This window comes from Vombatus ursinus, unplaced genomic scaffold (genome assembly GCF_900497805.2).
Source record: "Vombatus ursinus unplaced genomic scaffold, bare-nosed wombat genome assembly UNPS02014909.1, whole genome shotgun sequence".
Taxonomy (NCBI): domain Eukaryota; kingdom Metazoa; phylum Chordata; class Mammalia; order Diprotodontia; family Vombatidae; genus Vombatus; species Vombatus ursinus.
The window spans coordinates 15,323,106-15,344,685 of NW_020954687.1; positions in this window are offsets into that span (position 1 = coordinate 15,323,106).

Genomic DNA, 21,580 nt, shown 5'->3' on the forward strand with positions numbered 1-21,580 from the left:
ATTACAAAAATGTCTTCATGTGCTCAAAATTGGAGAGCAAGGTACTTCTTATTGTATATAATCATGCCTTTTCAAAAGTCATTTCCCCCAGACAGTTCCCCCTTCCTTCCTCGTTAAACTCACAATGATAACATTGTAAATGGAAAGAACAACAAAATTAATGAAACTGAATGCAACAGAATTATGACAACTAAGCTTGGCCCTATAGAAAATATAGAAGGCACCAACCACCAGTCACCAAGGGATGTGGGAAAGAGGGGTGAGAAGAGTCTTTGGGTATGGAACATTGCATAAAAATTGCATAATATGCCATACTTTTCCTAATGCATTGGTTAATTTTGAAGAATTTTGTGTGTATTATTGTTCTAAGAGATGGCTCTTGGATGGATACATTGGAAAATGTAGGAGATAAAAAACAAACGGAATTCATAAAAATCAATTTTAAAATAATATTTTTATTCTTATAATCTGGTGATATGTTTCTAATCTTTCCTTTATTTTTTTTTAATTTTGTGACTAAAGTCACACTAATAATAGGGTATTCTTGACAGCAAAAATAAAAAAAAATACAAAAAGTTAAAGAATAAGGAATAAAGAAAGAAAGAAAGAATAAAGAATAAGGAAGCAGATTAAAGAACTACAATTAAAAATCAGGACAATGTGAAGACTGATATAAGAGTGAGTGCATCACAAATAGATGTTGACTATTTTTTTTAAAGAGAAGAAATAACAGAAAGAAATACTTGTCATCAATAAGCATGTATTAAGCACTTACTATTTGTTGTACACTGTGGTAAGCAACAGGGGATTCAATGAAAGTCAAAAAACAGTCCCTGAACTCAGAGAGCTCATAATTTGATAGCAGATGATAACACACAAACAACTATGAACAAGCAAGATATATACAGGCTAAATTGAAGATAATAAATGGAGGGAAAGCACTAACATTGAAAGGAATTTGGAGAGGTTTTTGAAGAAAATGAGATTCTAGCTGAGACTTAAAGCCAAGAAAGCCAGAAGGCATAAGTGAGGAGGAAGAGTTCTAGGCATGGGGGACAGCAGGTGAAAATGCACAAAGGAGTGTTTTGTGTGAGGAACAAAAAGGAGGCCAATGTCACTGGATCATAGAAGATGTGGAGGGGAGTAAATTAAGAGAAGAATGGAAAAGTTGGAAGAGGGAAAGTGATGAAGGACTTGAAAAGTCAAACAGAGAATTTTTTAAAAATTTGATCCTGGAAGTGTTGGGGAGCCACTGAAAGTTATTGAGTGGGGTAGGGGAAAAGACAGTCAAACCTGAACTTTAGAAAGATCACTTTGATAAATAAGTGGAAGATGGACTGGAGTGAGGAGACACCTGAGGCAGGGAGGTCAACCAGAAAACTACTGCTACAGTTCAAAGTGGTGATGTTAACAGAGTAGAGAGGGTGTTACACAAGAGATGGAGGAACAACAGCAACAAAAAAGGTAGAAACAACAGTACTTGGCAACAGACTAGATAATGGATGATGAGAAATAGGAGGAATTGAAGATAATACTTAAGTTGGGAGCCTTTGTATTTGGGAAGCTCGTGATTGTCTCAATAGTAATAAGAGAGTGAGGAAAGGGGAAAGGTTTGGAGGAAAAGATAATGAGTTCAGTTTTGTTCATGTTGAGTTTAAGGTATCAATGCGATAACCAGCTCAAAATGCCTAATAAACAGCTGGAGTTGTAAGATGGAGGTGAGGAAAGAGGTTAGGGCTGGATACCTCTAAGAATCATCTGTAAGGACATGATCATTGAACCAACCATTTTCTATGATGCAGCAGTCATATGTTGCCTGTATGAATGTACAGATATAGAAAGATGAAGGTTACCCAAAAATTACCAAACAAAATAGAGAGAGATGAAAAGAGGTCCAGAACAGAAATTTGGGTTAACATCAATATTTAGTAGGGGAGAATAAAAGTTAGGGATTTTTAAGCAGAAAAAAAAAGTGGAATGGCAAAAGATAATAATGAGATAAAGAAATTTCAGATTTCATGAGCATGGAAATAGAATACTTGTGGCTGATGAAAAGATTATGGATATGTCCATCTCTACTGTGTAGCTGAAATGGAGTGGAGGAATAGGTCATAGGAATTGAGTAAATTAAGTATCTGGGAACTTAAGAGTTAGTCAAGATTATGTCAAGAATATGTCAAGATTATGATCCTAAAGATTCACACATTTTTCCCCAGTTATTAAGTAAATGCAGAAATACCTGACTTTTGGGAAGAAAGATATATTTAAGACATGTTAGAAATTCTAGCACTTTATTTTTAAAGAGCTTGCTCTATTTGTTCTGGCAGGAAAAGATAATCCTCTTCCTTAGAGATCTTACAGTTTTGGAAATCATTAATCAAGCCCTAAATAGCTTAAAGTATATGGTAAACACTTAAGATGAGTCAAGTTATCTAAATCTGTCCTAGTGTTCCTTCCTTTGGAGTCTAAGTTTTGCTTTTTTTTCCTTGTGAGATTAATTCTTGTCAAATATTTTTTGTGAAGAATTGAGCAAAGAAGTCAACAACTGGTGCACTTCTGGGGGACATTCCAATGCATTTATGGACAGATTTTAGCTTACAATTAGTTCTAAAATTGCTAATGTCATTGGTCACTGGTATCCATTAAGGAAAGAAGGGTCTCAGAGGCACTCTTTTGATTGGATGTTAATGCATTTTGTTAATAAGAAATCCAACATCAGACTCTAGCAGCATATGTTCAACGTGGGAGGCTGGGATTTACTGAAAGTATCCTTTAATATAATACAGTACACATAGACAAGTTTCTTTTTTTCCTTCAAAACACTCAAATAAAAATATTCACTCCCAACCAAATCAATTCTCATATTTATCAGGGTTTTTTTTCTTCCAAGAAACATATAATGTATTATGTATGCAGTAGACTATAGCTGAAATAACATTATGTGATTAGAGAAAATAATGGAAAAATGTTAAAATATGGAGTTGTTTACTTCTTAATCTTGAAAATACCCTCTAGCTTTGTGTTCTGTCATCTTTTCCTCTTTCATACATTCAGAAAGTACTTTATTTCCGACTCCATTTTACCCTTCCTTTTGAGACTCTGAACAATATACTTTTTCTTTTTTTATGCAATTTAAACTTGTGCTCTATTGTGAAACAGCATATAATTGAACCACTTGTGATGGTATCAATTATCTCTTCATTATGGAATCTTTTTAAACCCCTTTCAACCATATGCTTCATCATATATTAATAAATGCCTCTATATATAGAGTATACATATACATATGTGTATATGTACAGCTCAAATAAATATGCATCATCTCTTATAGGTTCTTCAGCCTAGGAATTCCATTGGTCTGCATCAAGTTATGTGATAGGAACACTAGAAATAGACTAAGGTTCTAGTTCCTGCTGTACCACTAGCTAGCTGAGTAACCTTAAACCAACCATTTTCTATGATGAAGCAGTCATGTGTTGCCTGTATGAATGTACAGATATAGGAAGATAAAGGTTACCCAAAAAGTGATCAGTCCAGAAAGGTTATGACCTTTGTGATTCTTACTATTTTAAATAGGGGTAATGAATCTATTCTATTTTTCTTATAGAATTTTTGAGTCACCTAATAGGAATTGAGCTGCAAGGGAACTTAGAAATCATCTTATTTAACTCCCTTGTACTTATGAAGAGAAAGAGCTGGAGAATTCAATTGATCAGCTCTACATCACATTTATAGTAAATTGAAGTAGTGGGATTCAAATCTAGTTCTCTAACTCAGGAATCTTTCGTCTAGGGTCCATAGATCTACAAGGGATCTGTGGTTAGATTTTGAGAAGACTGTGAATGAATAAGAAAAAAAAAAGTAATCTTCATTTTCACTAATATGTAATTGAAATTTAGTTTCTTTCATTTATGAATATGGGAAACACTTTTTTTTTTCTGAGTAGGGGTCCCTTGGCTTTCCAAGGGGTCTGCCAAAGTGGTCCATGACAAAAAGAGGTTAAGAACTCCTGTTATAATTCCAAAATGAGAATACCCTCACTACCTCAGTTACTAGTAATTCACATTTGTGCAGCAGTTTAGAGTTTATAAAATTATCACAGAACAACACTGTGAAGTAGATAATGTATCACCCCCCTTTCTTCAGTGCCATTTAAGACTATGTAATCAGGATGTACAACTGCGTTAGACCAAGTACTCTTTCTCCAAGTTGGAGAAAGTGTCCTAATTAGTCTCCTTTCTTCCAATATCTTCCCTTTTCAATATAACCTTCACCTTGTTGCCACAATAATTTTCCTAAAGCATTGTTCTGACCCTGTCCCTCTCCAACACACACACAATTTTTTTTGCAGTAGCTCCCTACTTCCTCTAGGATAAAATATATACTTCTCAGCTGGACATTTAGAGCTCTCTACAATCTAGCTCTAACCAGACACTTTATATTATTCCTTTTCTGTGTTTCAGGAAAAATGGCCTAGTATCTATTCTTTCAGTTTCATATTCTATCTGGCCTAGTAACTATTCTTTTAATTTAATATTCTATCTTCCTAATTCTGTATACTTACACATTCCTATAATTAACTCCCTTCTCACCTCAATGTCTTGGAATCTTGGCTTTATCGAAGTTTAGATAAGAGAACAATCCGTACTTTGAAGCCTTTCCTGATTTCCCCAGTTGTCAGTGATCTTTCCCTCATCAAATTATCTTTTATTTATTCATCTCTTAACATATTCTCTCTCACCAATGGAATAAAAGCTTCTTGAGGGTCAATACCAGTTCATTTTTGCTTTTGAATCCCCAGAGCTGTGGTACAGAGAAGGCACTGACTCTGAAGTTAGAAAGCTTAATTTCAAATCCCAGCTTTGTGACTTTGCACAAGCCACATAACTTCCCTGGACCAGAGTTTCCTCATCTCTAAAAAAAGGAGTGTTGGACCACTCACTATAGTTGATCTCTAAGGTTTCCTTCACTCTATCTCTATTCAGATCTTGTGTGTACGGTACGTTGCACCTCCTATCTTTTTATGTCCAGATTTGTGATTTTATCAGTGTGGAAAAGCATGAAAAAGTTCCTTCCACCAATGTAGGTTAGAAGTTTCTTTGTAATTTGTTCTCAGAATTGCTTGGAGGCTGAGAGGTTAAAAGATTTACTCATGTGTCACACAGTTCATACTCATCAAAGGAAGGACTTGAACCCAAGTCTTCCTGGCCCTTAAGTCGGACCTTCTATTTAGTGTTCCACAGTTTCTTTTCTCTTTTACATAGACAGTCTTATTAAATGTTATTTTTTTATTAAATTTTATGGGATGATGTATTTTAAAGTATTTTGGAAAATATTCAGTGCTATAGAAATTACTCATTACTCCAAAGCAGGGCTTCTTTTCCTTAGGCGGGCTAATCTTATCATCCCTTGAAAACATTTGATCATTCCTGTATTAATGCTTTAACTTACACTCTTTCTTCAACCTTGAATGACCTCCCATCCAATTTTTATATATTTATGCTTATAATTTTTCATTCATTCATTCATATTACAAATCTTTGAGTACCTTCATTGCATTCTACTGGGCACTGTTGAGTGTGGAAACAAGTACATACTTAGTCCTTGTCCTTATGAGATAATGATGTACAGAGGAGAAAAGACATACTCACAAAAACTAGTAATAACTATATATCATATTTCTATAACACTTTAAAAGTGATTTTTGCAACATTCCAGTGAGATACTGTAGGTGGTCTAAGAACTGTCATCACCATTATTCAGATGAAGAAATTGAAACTAAGAAGCATTATGAATCCTGCCCAGGATCACACAGCTAGTAAGTGTCAGTGCCTGGATTCCTGTGAATTAAATAATATGGTAGGCCTGTTGGAATACAAACTTATTGGAACCCACCTTTCCCCAATCAGATTCCTTTACTTTGCTGTTTAGAATTACATAAGACTCACCTAAAACTAATGATGGGTAGATAATATTATATAATTAGAGTGATTAGATAGATAGATGGAGAGACAGATGTAAATGAAGAGACTGACATGCTCATCTATCTATTCTTGATATGCTTATCTATCCACATATAGTTAATCTTTGGTTTGTTGACAATATTCTGTTGCCTCTTGGGATGCAATAGTGAGCTCTAAGTGCAACACACACCCTGTCCTTAAAGACCTAACCTACAGAATTAATGTAAGTACAGGCAGCTTTTAGCTGGGCTAAAAAAAAAAAAAGATGTAAAAATAGAATAGCAGTTAACCTAGTTCATTGTAATCAGATAAGAAAATGAATACAATTAATGCATGATTATACAATGCTACATTACATATAGTCAATAACTGGTTAAAATATTCATTTTAGCAACTCTTGCATACTGTCCAGAGCATCCAATTATCCTTCACTTATCAAAGCTTTCTTTGGTAAGACTGATTTATGACTAGGAGAAGTACCTTCTTTGCCAGCTCCACGTATGATTGGATTTCAATGACCCTAAATGTTTCTCCATTTTGTGTGACAGTGGTAATATCACTCCACTCCATCATCCACCCCCAAAATTCTTCATTAAAATATATTCTTCCTTTTATCTCCAGCACTGATGCTAGAATATTTCTCTCAATTAATATTTGAGTCTCCAAGAGATGACAATGTGAAACCACAGAATAGTATATAATTTGATGCTGCCAAAATCCAAGACCACCTCTCTCTTTTTAGACACCTTGTTTTCTAGAGCTAAGACCCAGAAAGCAAGCTGTGCCCTGAACTTGGCATAACAATAATCCTTAGCACTCTGGATGAATTTTGCTGTAACTAAATCACAGAATTGATGGTCTCTGAGCTTGGGTAAGCACCAACAGGCCCAGACCTGAAGCCCTGCTGTGAATAGACTTTTTGTCACTAGGCCACCTTGCCTCACTGGCTGTTGTGACTCACAGCTGTTGCTACACTACATTGTTTGATTCTTTATCTAGCCACAAATACATAAATCAATATTTAGCCCCACTGCCTAGGGTCTCCTACTAGAGGAGGCCCCAACATGTGTCTAATTTCTCTCTCCCAATGGAATAAAAAAAGTTTTTTGCTTTTAACCTGGGTGAGCTCTTTGGTATTTTTAGTTATCAGTGGTTACAAAACCTCTGTGACTCTTTGGTCATTTGTTATTAGAGCTGACAATGTCAAATGACAATCAATTAACTATTGTGTCAAGATGTTAAAGACCTATTATTCAAGGTTCTGAGGATACAAGTCCAAAGAATAAAACAACCTCTACTCCCAAGGTGTTTAAATTCTTTTTTAAAAATAATTTTTAAAATATCTTTTTTTCTTGCACTACCAACATTTCTCTTAATAGCCTTTCCCCTTGCTTCTCCCAGAGATCCCTCCCATATGATGTGTATATATATTTCAAAAGAATATAAAAAGAGAAAATAAAATCAGCAAACTTGATTGATGCATTGAAAAGTCTAAAAATATGTGTATTGTACCACACCTATGGACCTCTGACCTTCACAAAGCTGTGGGGTGAAGGTGTCTCCTCTTTGAAGCCATGCTTGTTCTTTGTAATTTTGCAACATTCATTTCTATTTGGAAGCTGGTGTGGTCATCAGAACAGAATATAATGACACCCGTAGTCTTCAGACATGCCCTAAGTCAGAGAGACTCCAGTTCCAAGTAGTTGAGAATTTTATGCCCTTAGGTTCCAAGGAAGTTCAGTCAAGGGAGGCAGAGACCAATCAAGTTCCAGGGATAGCTTTGTTGCCTACTAGGGAAAGCAAATCTGTTTTAAAGGTGGGGTAGGACCTTGGTCTGATTGCAAAGGTCTCTTTTTAAAAAGAAAATTCTGCAGGGGCAACCACTCACACACACCACACACACACACACACACACACACACACACACACACACACACACACCTATTTCAGAAAGATTTCATGATCTCTAGAGTAAGTGCCTAGAAATTTGATCAAAGTAAGGTGAACTTCACATACTTCCTAAATAAATGTCAAGATCTAGGAGGAAACAATAGAGCTTAGTTTAGTTAACACAACTATACATTGTATGTTCACACAAGTGCATGAATACATTTAAAAAATATAGTCACTTTTTGTTTTATTTTTGCCAAGTAATGAGAGGAGAAAATAGTCTAAATAGTCTAAGTATTACAAATAAAATGGGGTTATGTTATAAGAGTTGAATTTGGAATTATAAAAGTCAGAAAAACTTCATTTATATCCTGGCTTTGCCATTTACTTCTCATGTGACCAATAAGAAAGTCCCTTATTTTCTTTAGGCTTCAGATCTTCAACTTTAAAATGGGAATTGTATAACATCTAATGTTTATTCCAAGTCTCAATTTATGATCTTCAGTGATGGAGGAATTTTCACCTTGATGGGTTATTTCAATATGTGACAAATGAAATATCACATTAAGTTTCTTTTCAATGTTTGTACAACTCCTAATTAAGTAAAGAACCCAATGATTTGTTTATCAGTACTGATGTCTTGCCCACCAGTCTCTCAAGAATTATGTAGAAGAACCCTTTCGGTCAAGCATAGATTGCACCCAATACCCCATCTAGATTTTGTGTGATCTCAATTGCCAGGCTGTGGAATAAAATAATATTGGATATTCACTATTATATATACAACTCAATAACATTAAATACTAAAGTCATAAACCAATAGCTCATGAAAGTGCTAGGTTAGTGCATGGCAAAATCTTTTGCCAAAATCTAAGGACCTGAGTCAGACAACATTCAGAGTCAAGGATTGGTCAATGTGTTCTAAATATTGCTTGCATAATAGAAACTCTATAAACTGCTTATGCTATAATAAGCTCTTGTAATTCAAAATGCAAAGCTACCTTATTCAAAGAAAAAAATATCAGGACAGTACGAGATGATGAGAAAACCATCTGCCCATAGCTGTAATTTATATATAAATGGGACATTGCAGCATGCAATGGAAAAACACTGATGTTGAAATCAGCTCAAGTCCCACTTCTGTGGCTTCCTAATTATGTGACCTCGGGTAAATTTCTTAAACTTTCTGGAATTCAGTTTCCTCATATGTAAAAGAGGTATAAAGGTAATAAAATACTTCCTCCTTTAAATAGTTGTTGTTTATAAGAAAACTGTATTCTTATAAAGTGTGAAGGGCTACATAGATATGAGTTATTAGCCACAAGGCAATTCAGGATAGTGGTAAGAGTGCTAGATTTGAGGTCAGAACAATTGCATCCTCCCCCTGTTTCTGCTGTACATTTGTTGTGTGATATTCAGTGAATAACTTCTCTGGGCCTCAGTTTTATCATCCATTAAATGTGGGAGATGGACCAGATGGTCCTGAAGGTTCTTTTCTGTTCTAAATCCTGTGACATTTATAGTTAACAAAGTATTTTCATAGCCATTAACTCACTTGATCTTTACAACTACCCTATGAGGTAGACAGGGTTGGTATTATTATGCTCATTTTTAAAATGAGAAAACTAATATTGAAAGAGGTTAAGTGTCTTGGTCACACAGCATAAACTCAAGTCATGGACTCAAAGTTCAAGGTTCATTCAACCATGTCAGCAGTAGCATCATTGTAATCAATTCAATTCAACAAGTATTTATTTCTGCTAGATAAAACAAGACAATATTTGTAAAGTGCTTTGCAAACCCTAAAATTTTGAATGCTAGCTATATTATTATGATCATTGCTATTATCATTATTATTACATTGTGGGTATGCATCAATGTATGTGACACTGATCCGACTCTCAAAGAACTTACACATTAATGAGCAAAGAAAAATAAGTACAAAAGAGGGATCTGGGCAGTGTGCTATAAGAAAATTGAGAGGAAAAAGATCTTATGCACTTGGGGGTTGGGGTAGAGGTTTTCAGAATTGAGTCATTCAACAAGTATTTATTATGTACACACTATGTGTCAGGTACTATGCTAAAAGCTGGGAAAACAAAGGCAAAAAAAAAACACAAACAGTCCCTGATCTCAAGAAGCTCATTATCTAATAGCAAGGCAACATGCAAATAATCTTGTATTAATGAAATTTTGGCTGAATAATAAATAAGAGATAATTGACAGAGATAAGGCACTAAGATTAAGATTAAGGAGGACTGGAAAAATGTTTCATGGAGTAACGGGTAGATAAATTGAGAAGGAAAGAAGTCACATTAACAGATGAAGATGAAGAAAGGAATCTTTTGGGGGGGGGGCAGGGGAAGGATTGGGCATACTAAAACTCATAGAAGGAAGAGTACAATACTTCATTGGGTCCAAAAAGTAGCCTGGTTTGGTTGTAACATAGAGTAGGAGAATCATCTGTGTTGAAGCTGGAAAGATAGGTTTAAGTTGGAAGTCTTTGAGTGTCAGGATCAGGAGTTCAACCTTTATTAGGAAAAGAAAGGGAAGGTGATGGAAAAAAATATGGCAACTGATTTTTTTAAATGAAAAAGCTTAAGATATGTTCTATTTTATTTGTCCTACATTTTTTATTTAACCATGCAGGATGGGGAGGGTTGGAGCAGGAACATGCTGTCCTTTCTATATGTAGCTGTATCAGAAGATCTAGGTGAGACAAGTTTGAGGCCTGATTACACACAGCTATCAGTGTTATGACTGAGCTCATATGTGAATGATTGACCTTCACAACAAAGAATGTTAGCTTAATAGCTACATCTCCAGTAGTATCTCAAATTTTTTTCATAACCCAAAAAAGTATTCCCTAATATTTATATTAGTGTAGCAACATTTGTTTGAAAGAAAGGAAACATCCCTCTCTAAGATTATAGAATATATATTAAAATGTATTTTCTAGATTAGATTTCACATGAATTACGAATTATTTGTAGTGATGGTTTATATCTCAAAATTCCAGAATTTTTTTAAATTTTTTGTCTCTAAAGACTTATTTAAGTAACTACAAACAAAGATTGATGCTAATCTTTCTACAAATATCAACTTCTCTGCTTCAGATGAATGACTCATTAAAAAGAAATAACATGATAATGGAAGATAAGGCTATCACTTGCCTGGGCATGAGCCAAATCCCAAATATTAATGAAAGACAAGGAAGCAAGAACAGGTAACCCAATAGGAAATGGAGGAAGTATGAGACACTGGAAAGGATTATGAAAAAAGCAACAGGACACCTAAATTTCTGTTTTATTTCTGCCAACAAAAGGTTTTGTGACTTTGATTGGGTTATTTAAACCATCTTGGCCTCAGTTTCCTCAACAATAAAATGAGAATTTTCTGTCTAAGGTATCTTTCAAGCCTAGTATGTTTGCTTCTATGAGGCCAAGGAATGTTAAAGGATTGAAAAATGTTAAAGATTCAATTGTACCTGTGCAAGTAGTTATTTTTTCATAATATTGTCAGCTCATAGAACAGATATGCTCAAGTGTTTTAGTTAAAATTAAAATGTCAATTATATGTATTGGTTATAAACATAGGAGCTATTACATAATTTTTAATTACCTAAGAGGGTCTTTTTATAATAAAGCCCAAAGCACATTTCTAAAGTCTAGAATTAGCATTGTATGCTATAATAAGCATAGAATAAACTTTCCCAGTACAGAGGTGAAGTGAAGAGGAAACCTTCTCTCCACTACTATTTGTTATAGTTCTAGAAATACTAACTATAGTAATAAAATAAGAGAACAAAATTTAAAGTATAATATAAACAGAAAGAAACAAAATTCCCCTATTTGCAGAGGAATACTTAGAAAACCTCAGAGATTCAGTGAAGAAACTAATTGAGATAATGAATAGTTTCTGTGAAATAGCAGATTCAAAATAATCCTCTTTTCTATGTAGTACTAATAGAAAAGGAAAAAAGATTAGGAGAAATTCCATTCAAAATAAGAAAAAAAGAATAAATAGGAGCTAACCTACCAACACATATACATATTAGATTTATTAGATTTATATAAATACAGCAACAAAATATTTTAACAGAAATAGTTTTTAAAAATTGAAAAGATGTTTACTGCTAATGGTTGGGCAATTCCAATATATTAAAAATGATAACTTTACCTAAATTAATTTAAGGATAGCACTACACAAACACACAAAAACACCAAAGGGACGCTATATAGCATAAGAAAAAACAATAAGAAAATTCACTTGGAGAAACAAAAAGTCTAAAATCTCAAGGGAAAGAGAAAACCCATCAGAAATACTAATGAAGGGGAAATAAATCTTACCCTATACAATAAAGTAATAGTCATTAAAGGTAGAACAATATAAAAGACTGATTAAATAATAAACAGAAATGTGATATATGATAAACTTAATCACATAAATTACTAGGAAGTCTTCTTTTTTGACAAGTACTTCTGGGGGGGAAATTGAAAACACTTTGGCAGAACTTAAGTGTAGACCAACACATTGTACTATATGCCACATTAACTCAAATGGATACATGACCCAAATGTAAAGGAAACATAAAAAGAAGAAAAGGAGATGTTGTTCACAACTATGGCTAAATGGTGAGTTTTTTTTTTGTTTTTTTTTTTGTTTTTTTTTGTTTTTTTGTTTTTTTTTTTGGTGAGGCATTCAGGGTTAAGTGACTTGCCCAGGGTCACACAGCTAGCGAGTATTGAGTTCTGAGGTCGGATTTGAACTGAGGTCCTCCTCCTCTAAGGTCAGAGCTCCATCCAATATGCCACCTAGCTGCCCCTAAAGGGTGAATTCTTAACCAAACAAGGGATAGAGGAAATAATAAAAGACAATTTGAATTACATGAAAGTAAAATAAATTTTTTACACAAGTAAAATTAGCAAAGATATATCTCAAAAGACAAAACTCCATTATATAAGCTATATATAGGGAATTAACAAAAAATATAGACTATAAGTCATTCTTTACTAGACAAATAATCAAAGAATATGAACAGAGTAAAGATCATGCATTTTCATTCCAACTTACCTCAGGGAAAACCTAGTCCAGCTACTTCCCAAGCTTTTGCTGGAAAATTTTCCTGACATCAAACCTAAAATTTCCTCCTTTAAGCTTTAACCCATTGCTCCTTTTTTTAGCCTTCTGGATTCAAACTCCACAAGGTAGTCCTTTGAACACTTAGAGATAACTGTCATGACTTTTCTCTCTCTCTCTGTCTGTCTCTGTCTCTCTCTCTCTGTTTCTCTTTCTCTTCCTCTTCCTCCTCCTCCTCCTCCTCCTCTTCTCTAAGCTAAACATGTCAAGTTGTTTCAAATTATCTCCATATGTTATGAACTCAAGGTCTTTGCCACACTTGTTGTCCTTCTCTAAACATTCTTCATTTTATCAACATCCTTGTTAAACCATCATGCCTGGAACTGAACACACTATTCTATATAATATTTGATGAGTGCACAGCACATAAAGATTAACACCTCCTTAATGAAGCTCAAAATCACATTAGGTTTCTTTATCTCCCACATTATACTCCTGATTCATATAAAGCTTGTAGCAATATGTTTTATTGTTGTTGTTAGCCATAAAAAATAATAATAGCATTAATATAGCAGTTTAAGTTTTACAAAGTGCCATGCATTATCTCACTTGATCCTCAGAACAACCCTGTGAGACACCTGCTATTATTATCTACATTTAACAGATGACAAACCTGAAGCTGAGAGAGGATAAGTGATTGAACAAAATCAGCATCTGAAGGAAGAATCGAAGGTACAATTTCAACTTAGATCTTCTTGACTCCAAGTCTTGCACTTTAACCCACTGTGCCACTTAAAACAATTAATTGTCCACTAACCAATCCTCTCCTATCTTATATTTATACATTTGATTTGTTTTTGTTCCCAAGTTCAAGACTTATCATTACAAAAGTTCATCTTATTAGATTTAGACTAATGTTCTAGCCTATCAAGTTGTAGCTGGTGATGCAGACTCTTTTTTAATAAAAATAATATTTAATATTTGTTTTTACCAATAACAGGTCAAGAGAATTTTTATTTTTCTCCCTTTTCCCTCCCCTCACCTCTTCTGAAAATGGTAGACAATTTGATACAGGTTATACATGTGCTATCATGTAAAACATATTTCCATATTAGTCACAATTGTGAAAGAAGAAACACATCAAAAGAAAAAAACACAAAAAAAGAATAAAGTAAGTGAAAATGCATGCTTTGATCTGCATTTGGAGTCCATCAGTTCTTTATCTGGATGTGACAGCATTTTCCTTCATGAGTCCTTTGTACTTGCCAAGGATCTGAGAAGAGCTGAGTCATTCTGAGTTGATCATCACACGATGTTGCTGATACTGTGTATACGGTGTTCTCCTGGTTCTGCTCATATCATTTTACATCAGTTCATACAAGTCTTTCTAGGTTTTTCTGAAATCTGACTGTTCATCATTTCTTATTGCACAATAGTATTCCATTACATTCATACACCACAGCTTGCTCAGCCATTCCTCAATTGATGGGCATTCCCTCAATTTCCAATTCTTTCCATCACGAAAAGGGCTGCTATAAATATTTTTTTTGCACATGCAGGCCCTTTTCCCTTTTTTATGTTCTCTTTGGGATACAGACCTCATAGTGGAATTGCTGGATTAAAGGGTATCCACAGTTTGATTGCCCCTTTGGGCATAGCTTCAAATTGCTCTCCAGAATGGTTGGATCAGCTCACAACTCCATCTATAATGCATTAGTGTCCCAGTTTTCACACATCCTCTTCAGCATTTATCATTTTCCCTTTTTGTCATATTAGCCAATCTGATAGGTGTGAAGGGTTACCTCAGATTTATTTTAATTTGCATTTCTCTAATCAAAAGTTATTTAGAGCTGTTCTTCATATGCCTATGGATAGCTTTGATTTCTTCATCTGAAAACTGCCTATTCATATCCTTTGACCATTAATCAATTGGGGAATGGCTCTTATTCTTATAAATTTGTCTTAGTTCCCTACATATTTGAGAAATGAGGCTTTTATCAGAGACACTTGCTGTAAAGATTGTTTTCCAGCTTTCTGCTTTCCTTCTAATCTTGGTTGTATTGGTTTTGTTTGTGCAAAAGCTTATTGCTTTAATATAATAAAAATTATCTATTTTACATTTCATAATGCTATCTCATGTTTGGTTATAAATTCTTGCCCTTCCCATGGATCTGACAGGTAGACTATTCCTTTCTCTTCTAATTTGCTTATGGTGTCACCCTTTATGTCTAAATCATGCAATCATTTTGACCTTATCTTGGTATATGGTGTGAGATGTTGGTCTCTATCTAGTTTGTGTCCTATTGCTTTCCAGTTTTTCCCAGCAGTTTTTGTTAGTGAGTTCTTATCCCAAAAGCTGGGGACTTTGGGTTTATCAAATACTAGGTTACTATAGTCATTGAGTACTGTGTCTTGTATACTTAACATATTTCACTGACCCACCACTCTATTTCTTAGCCAGTACTAGATAGTTTGATGATTGTGGCCTTAAAATACAGTTTGAGATCTGGTATTGCTAGGCCACCTTCCTTTTTATTTTTTATTCATTAATTCCCTTCATATTCTGGACCTTTTATTCTTCCAGATGAATTTTGTTGTTATTTTTTTCAACTATCAAATGATTTTTTGGTAGTTTAATTGGCATGGCACTGAATAATAAATTAGTTTAAGCAGAATTGTCATTTTTATATTGGCTCAGTCTACCCATAAACAACTGATATTTTTCCATTTGTTTAGATCTGACTGTTTGCCTGGGGTGGACTCTGGCTGCTAGAAGTTTCCTTTTTGGCAGGTAGCATGGAGTCTGGCCACTGGAGGTTGCTTCTTTTCCCAGGGCTATGCTGAAGCAGTGTTGGTTCTTAGAGCGAGAGCGTACTGTTCCCTTGGCTATGCCGAGGCATGTGGGAGGTCCTGGTGTTGGTGTTTGCCTGCTCTACTACACTGGGGCTCAGGAGCAGCTGATTAGCTGAGGTGGGGCTTACTGCTGGCTTTCTTGGAAGCTTCCTGTCCTGGATTGGACTTACCTTTTATCAGAGTGAGGCAGACCTTTCTTGCCTATCTTCTAAGTTTCTTGGACTAAAAGATTGTTTCTCCCATCTTTTTTGCTGGTTCTGATATTCTGAGATTTGTTTAGGAGTGCTATTTTATGGTTGTTTTGAGGTGAATATGGGAGAATTATGGTGATTTGCTGCTTACTCCACCATCTTGTCTTCTGGAGGTCTGGATGCAGACTCTTGCTAGACATTGTGTTAGCTATCCCTCCAGTTTTATGTCATATGAAGTATGATGAGCATACTATGTCTTTAAGTCATTGATAAAAGTATTAAAACAGCTTTTGTGGTTTAACATAACATCTCATATGCTCTCCCTTTTGAAGGGTCAAATTAATTCCTTTTGATAAAGAGGGAGCTCCAATAAGTGACCAGATAATTGAAGTGCCCCATCACTATTATATCTTGCCTCTATGCAAGGCTTGCAATCTGTTCCCCCAACTCCTGATTAATTTTCTTTTTTTTCTGTTAAAGTGGTCTGTAGTACTCTCAAATGAAAAAATAATTCCTGTTTTTTCTGTCTTCGTTTCTCACCAAAATACATTGTGACATTCCCCCACTCAAAAAAAAAAAAACCTCCAAGTGAAAGAAAAAAAAATGAATAATGAATGAGTCAGAGAGACAACTGTCCCCATAGGATCAGAGGAGGTTTGGCATGAGATGCCAAGAGAGGAGACCTTTGCCCCACTCTGTCCGCCTGCCCCTGTATCTGCCAGAGTGTCTGTCTTCCATCAGTCTGGACTAGGATACTGCATGTCTGTCTCTGGCCCCCATATACTCCTCATCCTTTCTGTCTATGTTCATGTGTGGGTCTAATGTTACTGCCTTACCCCTATGTTCTTCCTCTCTGTTGTCCTGGCCCCCAAGGCTAGTCCCAGCCCCTGTGTTTCTCCTGCCGCTCTTACTTCTTTGGCTCTGGGTCCCAAGTTACTTGAACCATGTGCTGGCCTGGGGGCAGCCCTCTTCTTGTCTCCTTCCCTCACTTTCATCCTTCTCCATCTTTGCTGGCAAAATTACATTACATAGCAATCACTTTAAGTTTATAAAAAGCAAAAACTGTCTGGATGTATATGTGTATATGTGTGTTCTTTTATATATACATATATAATATATATATATGTATATATCATTAAGTCCATGAGACATTACATTGCAACCAGATTTATTACAAAGCAAATGAACATGCACGTGGAACCCTAAGCAAGTACAAAGCATTCACAATCCATAAAGAAGTTTGAATATTTGTGACAGTACAACAAAGGAAGGAAGAGAAAATTCTCCTCCCAAAGGGGAGTGGCATGGGAGAGGGAAAGGTTCGGTAAAGCTAGGAAAAGGACAAAACCCCTCCCAAAGGGGAGAAGAAAGGTGATGACAAAAGCTGCATTCTTTTCCCTTGGGAACTACTAGACCATGAAGATATGATGATCTGCTTATCTACATGGGTCCCAGCTACACAAGCAGTTTCCCAGTCTAATGAAGACTGACAAGTGCCTGTCTTGACTCCCAAGGATACATAGGGAGTCCAGCTTGGGGTGCAAACAACAAATTATGTCAGCTCTAGGGGAAGTAGGGGGCTTCGTCTTTGACATATTCAGAATTTTCTGCATACTCTGCATTCAGTGTTTCTGGAAAATATGGCAATAGGGGACCCTTTAACATTCCTTAACACATGCACACACACACATACACACACACACATGTTCCCCTAAAAATGTCCCTTAGCATATACCACAAGGAAGTAGAAGACAAAAACAAAGGTCTAATATATATGAAAATATTCATACCAACACTCACTGGGGTAGAAAAAAAAAAGAAAGAAAAGAAAAGAAACTGGATAATTATTTACTGGAAGGAACTGCTAAAAAAAACTGGTCTGTGAATTTATGTGAATATTACTATACAATAAGAAATTATGAATATGAAAAATTTAGAGTGATAATGGAAAATCTGTGTAAACTAATGCAGAATTAACTGAGCAGAAGACTCCCCCAAAAGAAAAATAATAGACACGATAACTACAACAACATAAATGAAAAGTTCACTAAAAGTGTGCCAAACCAAATAAGTAAAAAAAAAAAGCAGTGATTCCCAAATTATGAGGCATACCTCCCTCTTTATGGCAGAAAGCTGGAAGACTACTAGGGGAAAATCCTATAAATATGTTGTCAGATATGATCAACTCATTGGTTGTTTTTGCTTAATTGTTTTTCTTTGTTGTAAGGAAGGGGTGTGAAGGTGTGTTTGTGTGTGTTTGTGTATCCAGATGAGTAGATATTTACAGAAATGACTATGATGTAAAAGCAAATGGCATCAATAAAACATTTTAAAATAAATATATGAGAGAAAATTTAAAAAGGTATTGAATATAGCAATATAATACTTTGATAATTAACTACTATTGACTAACAAACATTTAGGAAAAGATTTTGTTTTTATTCTTAATAATGAACTACCAGAAGTTTAATAGAATTAGAGGGGAAATCAAATAATACTTTAACATAACTGTGAAATAATATACATTTTATTTAAATTTCAATATATTTATTACATTTCTCCTTCATGAAGAACGTAAGAGGGAGAGGAGAAGAAGAGATACAAAGTTTGACAAGGACAAGTGATCCTTGTGATTTGTCTCTGTATAAGAAGATAAATGACATGAATTTTGTCCATTTATAAATTGTTTTTATTTAATAACGATATGGGATTTTATCAGGTCTAATGTAGGGGCAGTACAATATACTAGGAGCTCTAGAAGCTTTAGCTCTAGAGTCAGAAAAGATTTAGTTTCGAATCTTAGCTCTGACATTTAATGGCTTTGTGACCCTAGGGAAATTATTTGTTTATTTGTTTCTTTATTTGTTTAATTTCTCTGAGACTCAGTTTCCCCATCTCTAAAATGGAAATAATAATCCTTGCACTACCATCCCCAAGAGGAATGTTTTTAGTAAAGTATTTTATGTATATTTAAATTACCATATAAAGTTGAGTAGTAATTATTGCAGCTCTTTTAAAATATATAGCTTTTACTTGTTAATGACCTATAAACATCTCAATTATTTCATTCTTTAAAAAGTTATCAGGTATTTTTGGATGCAGTTTTTCCAAAATAATGCTGCCAACATTTCTACAATAAATGGAAGCTCATGATTGTGGTTGATTGTTACAAATTAATTACAGATTTAATCAAGCCCCTAATTACAATTAAACACAAGAAATAATTCATGAAAATTTATAGGAAAATGCTATTATTCATCAACGTGCACCTATTTGTACTGAATTAATGGAAATATATTGCTCCTACCCACAAAAATATAACAGAAAAATCCAGCTGACTAATGATATATCAGAACACAAGTAATAAGATAGACTAGAACAAGAAACATGGCTTACCTGAGAGGAAAAAAAAGATGTGTAAACTTGAATTAACTTAAGTTGGAGAAATAGCAACTGAAGAGTATTTGAGGGAAATAAAGAATATAACAAGTAGTTTCAGCTTTTTCAATTTCTTTCCTTTCTTCTACCCATGTTAGTCCCCTCCTAAATCCTCTTCCCAGTGGAAATTACTTCACTTCTTTATCATTGCTGTTTGGCACATCTCAATTTTCAACTTTTCACTTTCAAGTTTTATGTAATTAACTTTTTTTTGCCACCTTTGAATTCATGTTGGCTATCATGATTTATCAAAAATTTTTGTCTATATAATTTTTCAGTGTGATTTTTTTACTTAACCTTGTCTCTATGTTGATTTTGCCATTTAGCATACTTGTTAGTATATTCATTATGTTTTCCTTCCCATTCAGTTCCACAAGGATTTATTGAATATCTATTCATCTCTAGTGACAGGCTTGTTTGGATTTTGAAAAGGAAACATAAAGTATATTATGATTACATTCCAAAAGAGAAGCCTAATTATAAACTAATTTCATGAAATGAGTATATTTTATAATTTAATTTGGGGAGCTAGGTGATCTAGTGGGTAGAGTGCCAGACCTGAAGTCAGGAAGACTCATCTTGCTGAGTTTAAATCTGGCTTAAGACACTTACTAGCTGGGTCATCCCGAGGAAGTCACTTAACCCTGTTTGCCTCAGTTTCCTCATCTGTAAAATGAACTGCAGAAGTCCATAGGAAAGTCTATAGGAAACCATTCTAGTATCTTTGACAAGAAAACCCTAAATGGGTTCAGTCATTTAGTCAGACACAACTGAAAAACAACAACAACATTAATTTAAGAAATTTATGAAATAAATACATTTGATATAGTGAGGAGGGGGCAAAGTTCAATAACTGTCAGAACAGTTCTGGAGTGGGGAGCATAGATCCAGGAAGACCTCTATAAATAGATTAGTGAAAGTGATCACTTATCCATGATCAGTGAATTGTCAAATACCCTTTTTAGGAAAGTCATCACAATGACTACAGTGCTAATTAGGACATTTAAGAAAGCTTTAGGATGAAATAGCACTGTTTTGCTAGATAAAAGTTACATGATACATTACATCCAATCAATAAAAATGCTTCATTTATGAATTTAGTAAGAAATATTTAATAAGGGTACTAACAGAACTTTAAGATCTTAGAGAATTTTCAAACACTTACAAAAAAGACTGAAGTAATGTAAATCCAATACCCAAAACTTCAAAATGTGTGTGACTGTATCTGGAGAGCACCAGCCAAAAAAATAATCTGAAACATAGATTTTTAAAAAAATTTATTTATTTTTAGTTTTCAGCATTCACTTCCACAAGATTTTGAGTTCCAAATTTTCTCCCCATCTCATCCCTCCCCTCACCCCAAGATGGCAGGCATTCTGTATACCCCTACCTATAATCTGCCCTTCCTTCTATCTCTCCCCTCTCCCACTTCTCTTATCCCCTTTCCCTTCTATTTTCCTATAGGGCAGGATAGATTTTTATACCCCATTTCCTGTATTTCTTATTTCCCAGTTACATATGAAAACAATTTTTTAACATGTGTTTTTAAAATTTTGAATTCCAAATTTTGTCCCTTCCTCCCTCCCCACCCATCCTCATTGAAAAGGCAAGCAACTCGATACAGGTTATACATGTGTAGTCATGCAAAACACTTCCATAATAGTGATGTTGTGAAAAATTAAGCACATATCTCTTCATCCTATCCCGCCCCCCCATTTATTCTGTCCTCCCTTTTGACTCTGTTCCTCCTCAGAAGTGTTTGCTTCTGTTTACCCCCTTCCCCAATCTGCCCTCTCCTCTATCTTCTCCCTGCTCTCTTGTCCCCTTCCCCTCCTATTTTCCTGTAGGGTAAGACAGATTTCCATATGTAATTGAGTGTGTATGTTATTCCCTCCTTAAACCAAATCCTATGAGAATAAGATTCACTCATTCCCTCTCACCTTCCCCCGTTTCCCTTCCACTGTAAAAGCCTTTTCTTGTCTGTTTTATGTGAGATAATTTACCCCATTCTACCACTCCCTTTCTCCTCCCAGTATAATCCTCTCTAACCCCTTGATTTTATTCTCCAGATATCACCCCTTCATCTTCAACTCACCCTGTGCCATCTATCTATCTATCTATCTATCTATCTATCTATCTATCTATCTATCTATCTATCTATCTATC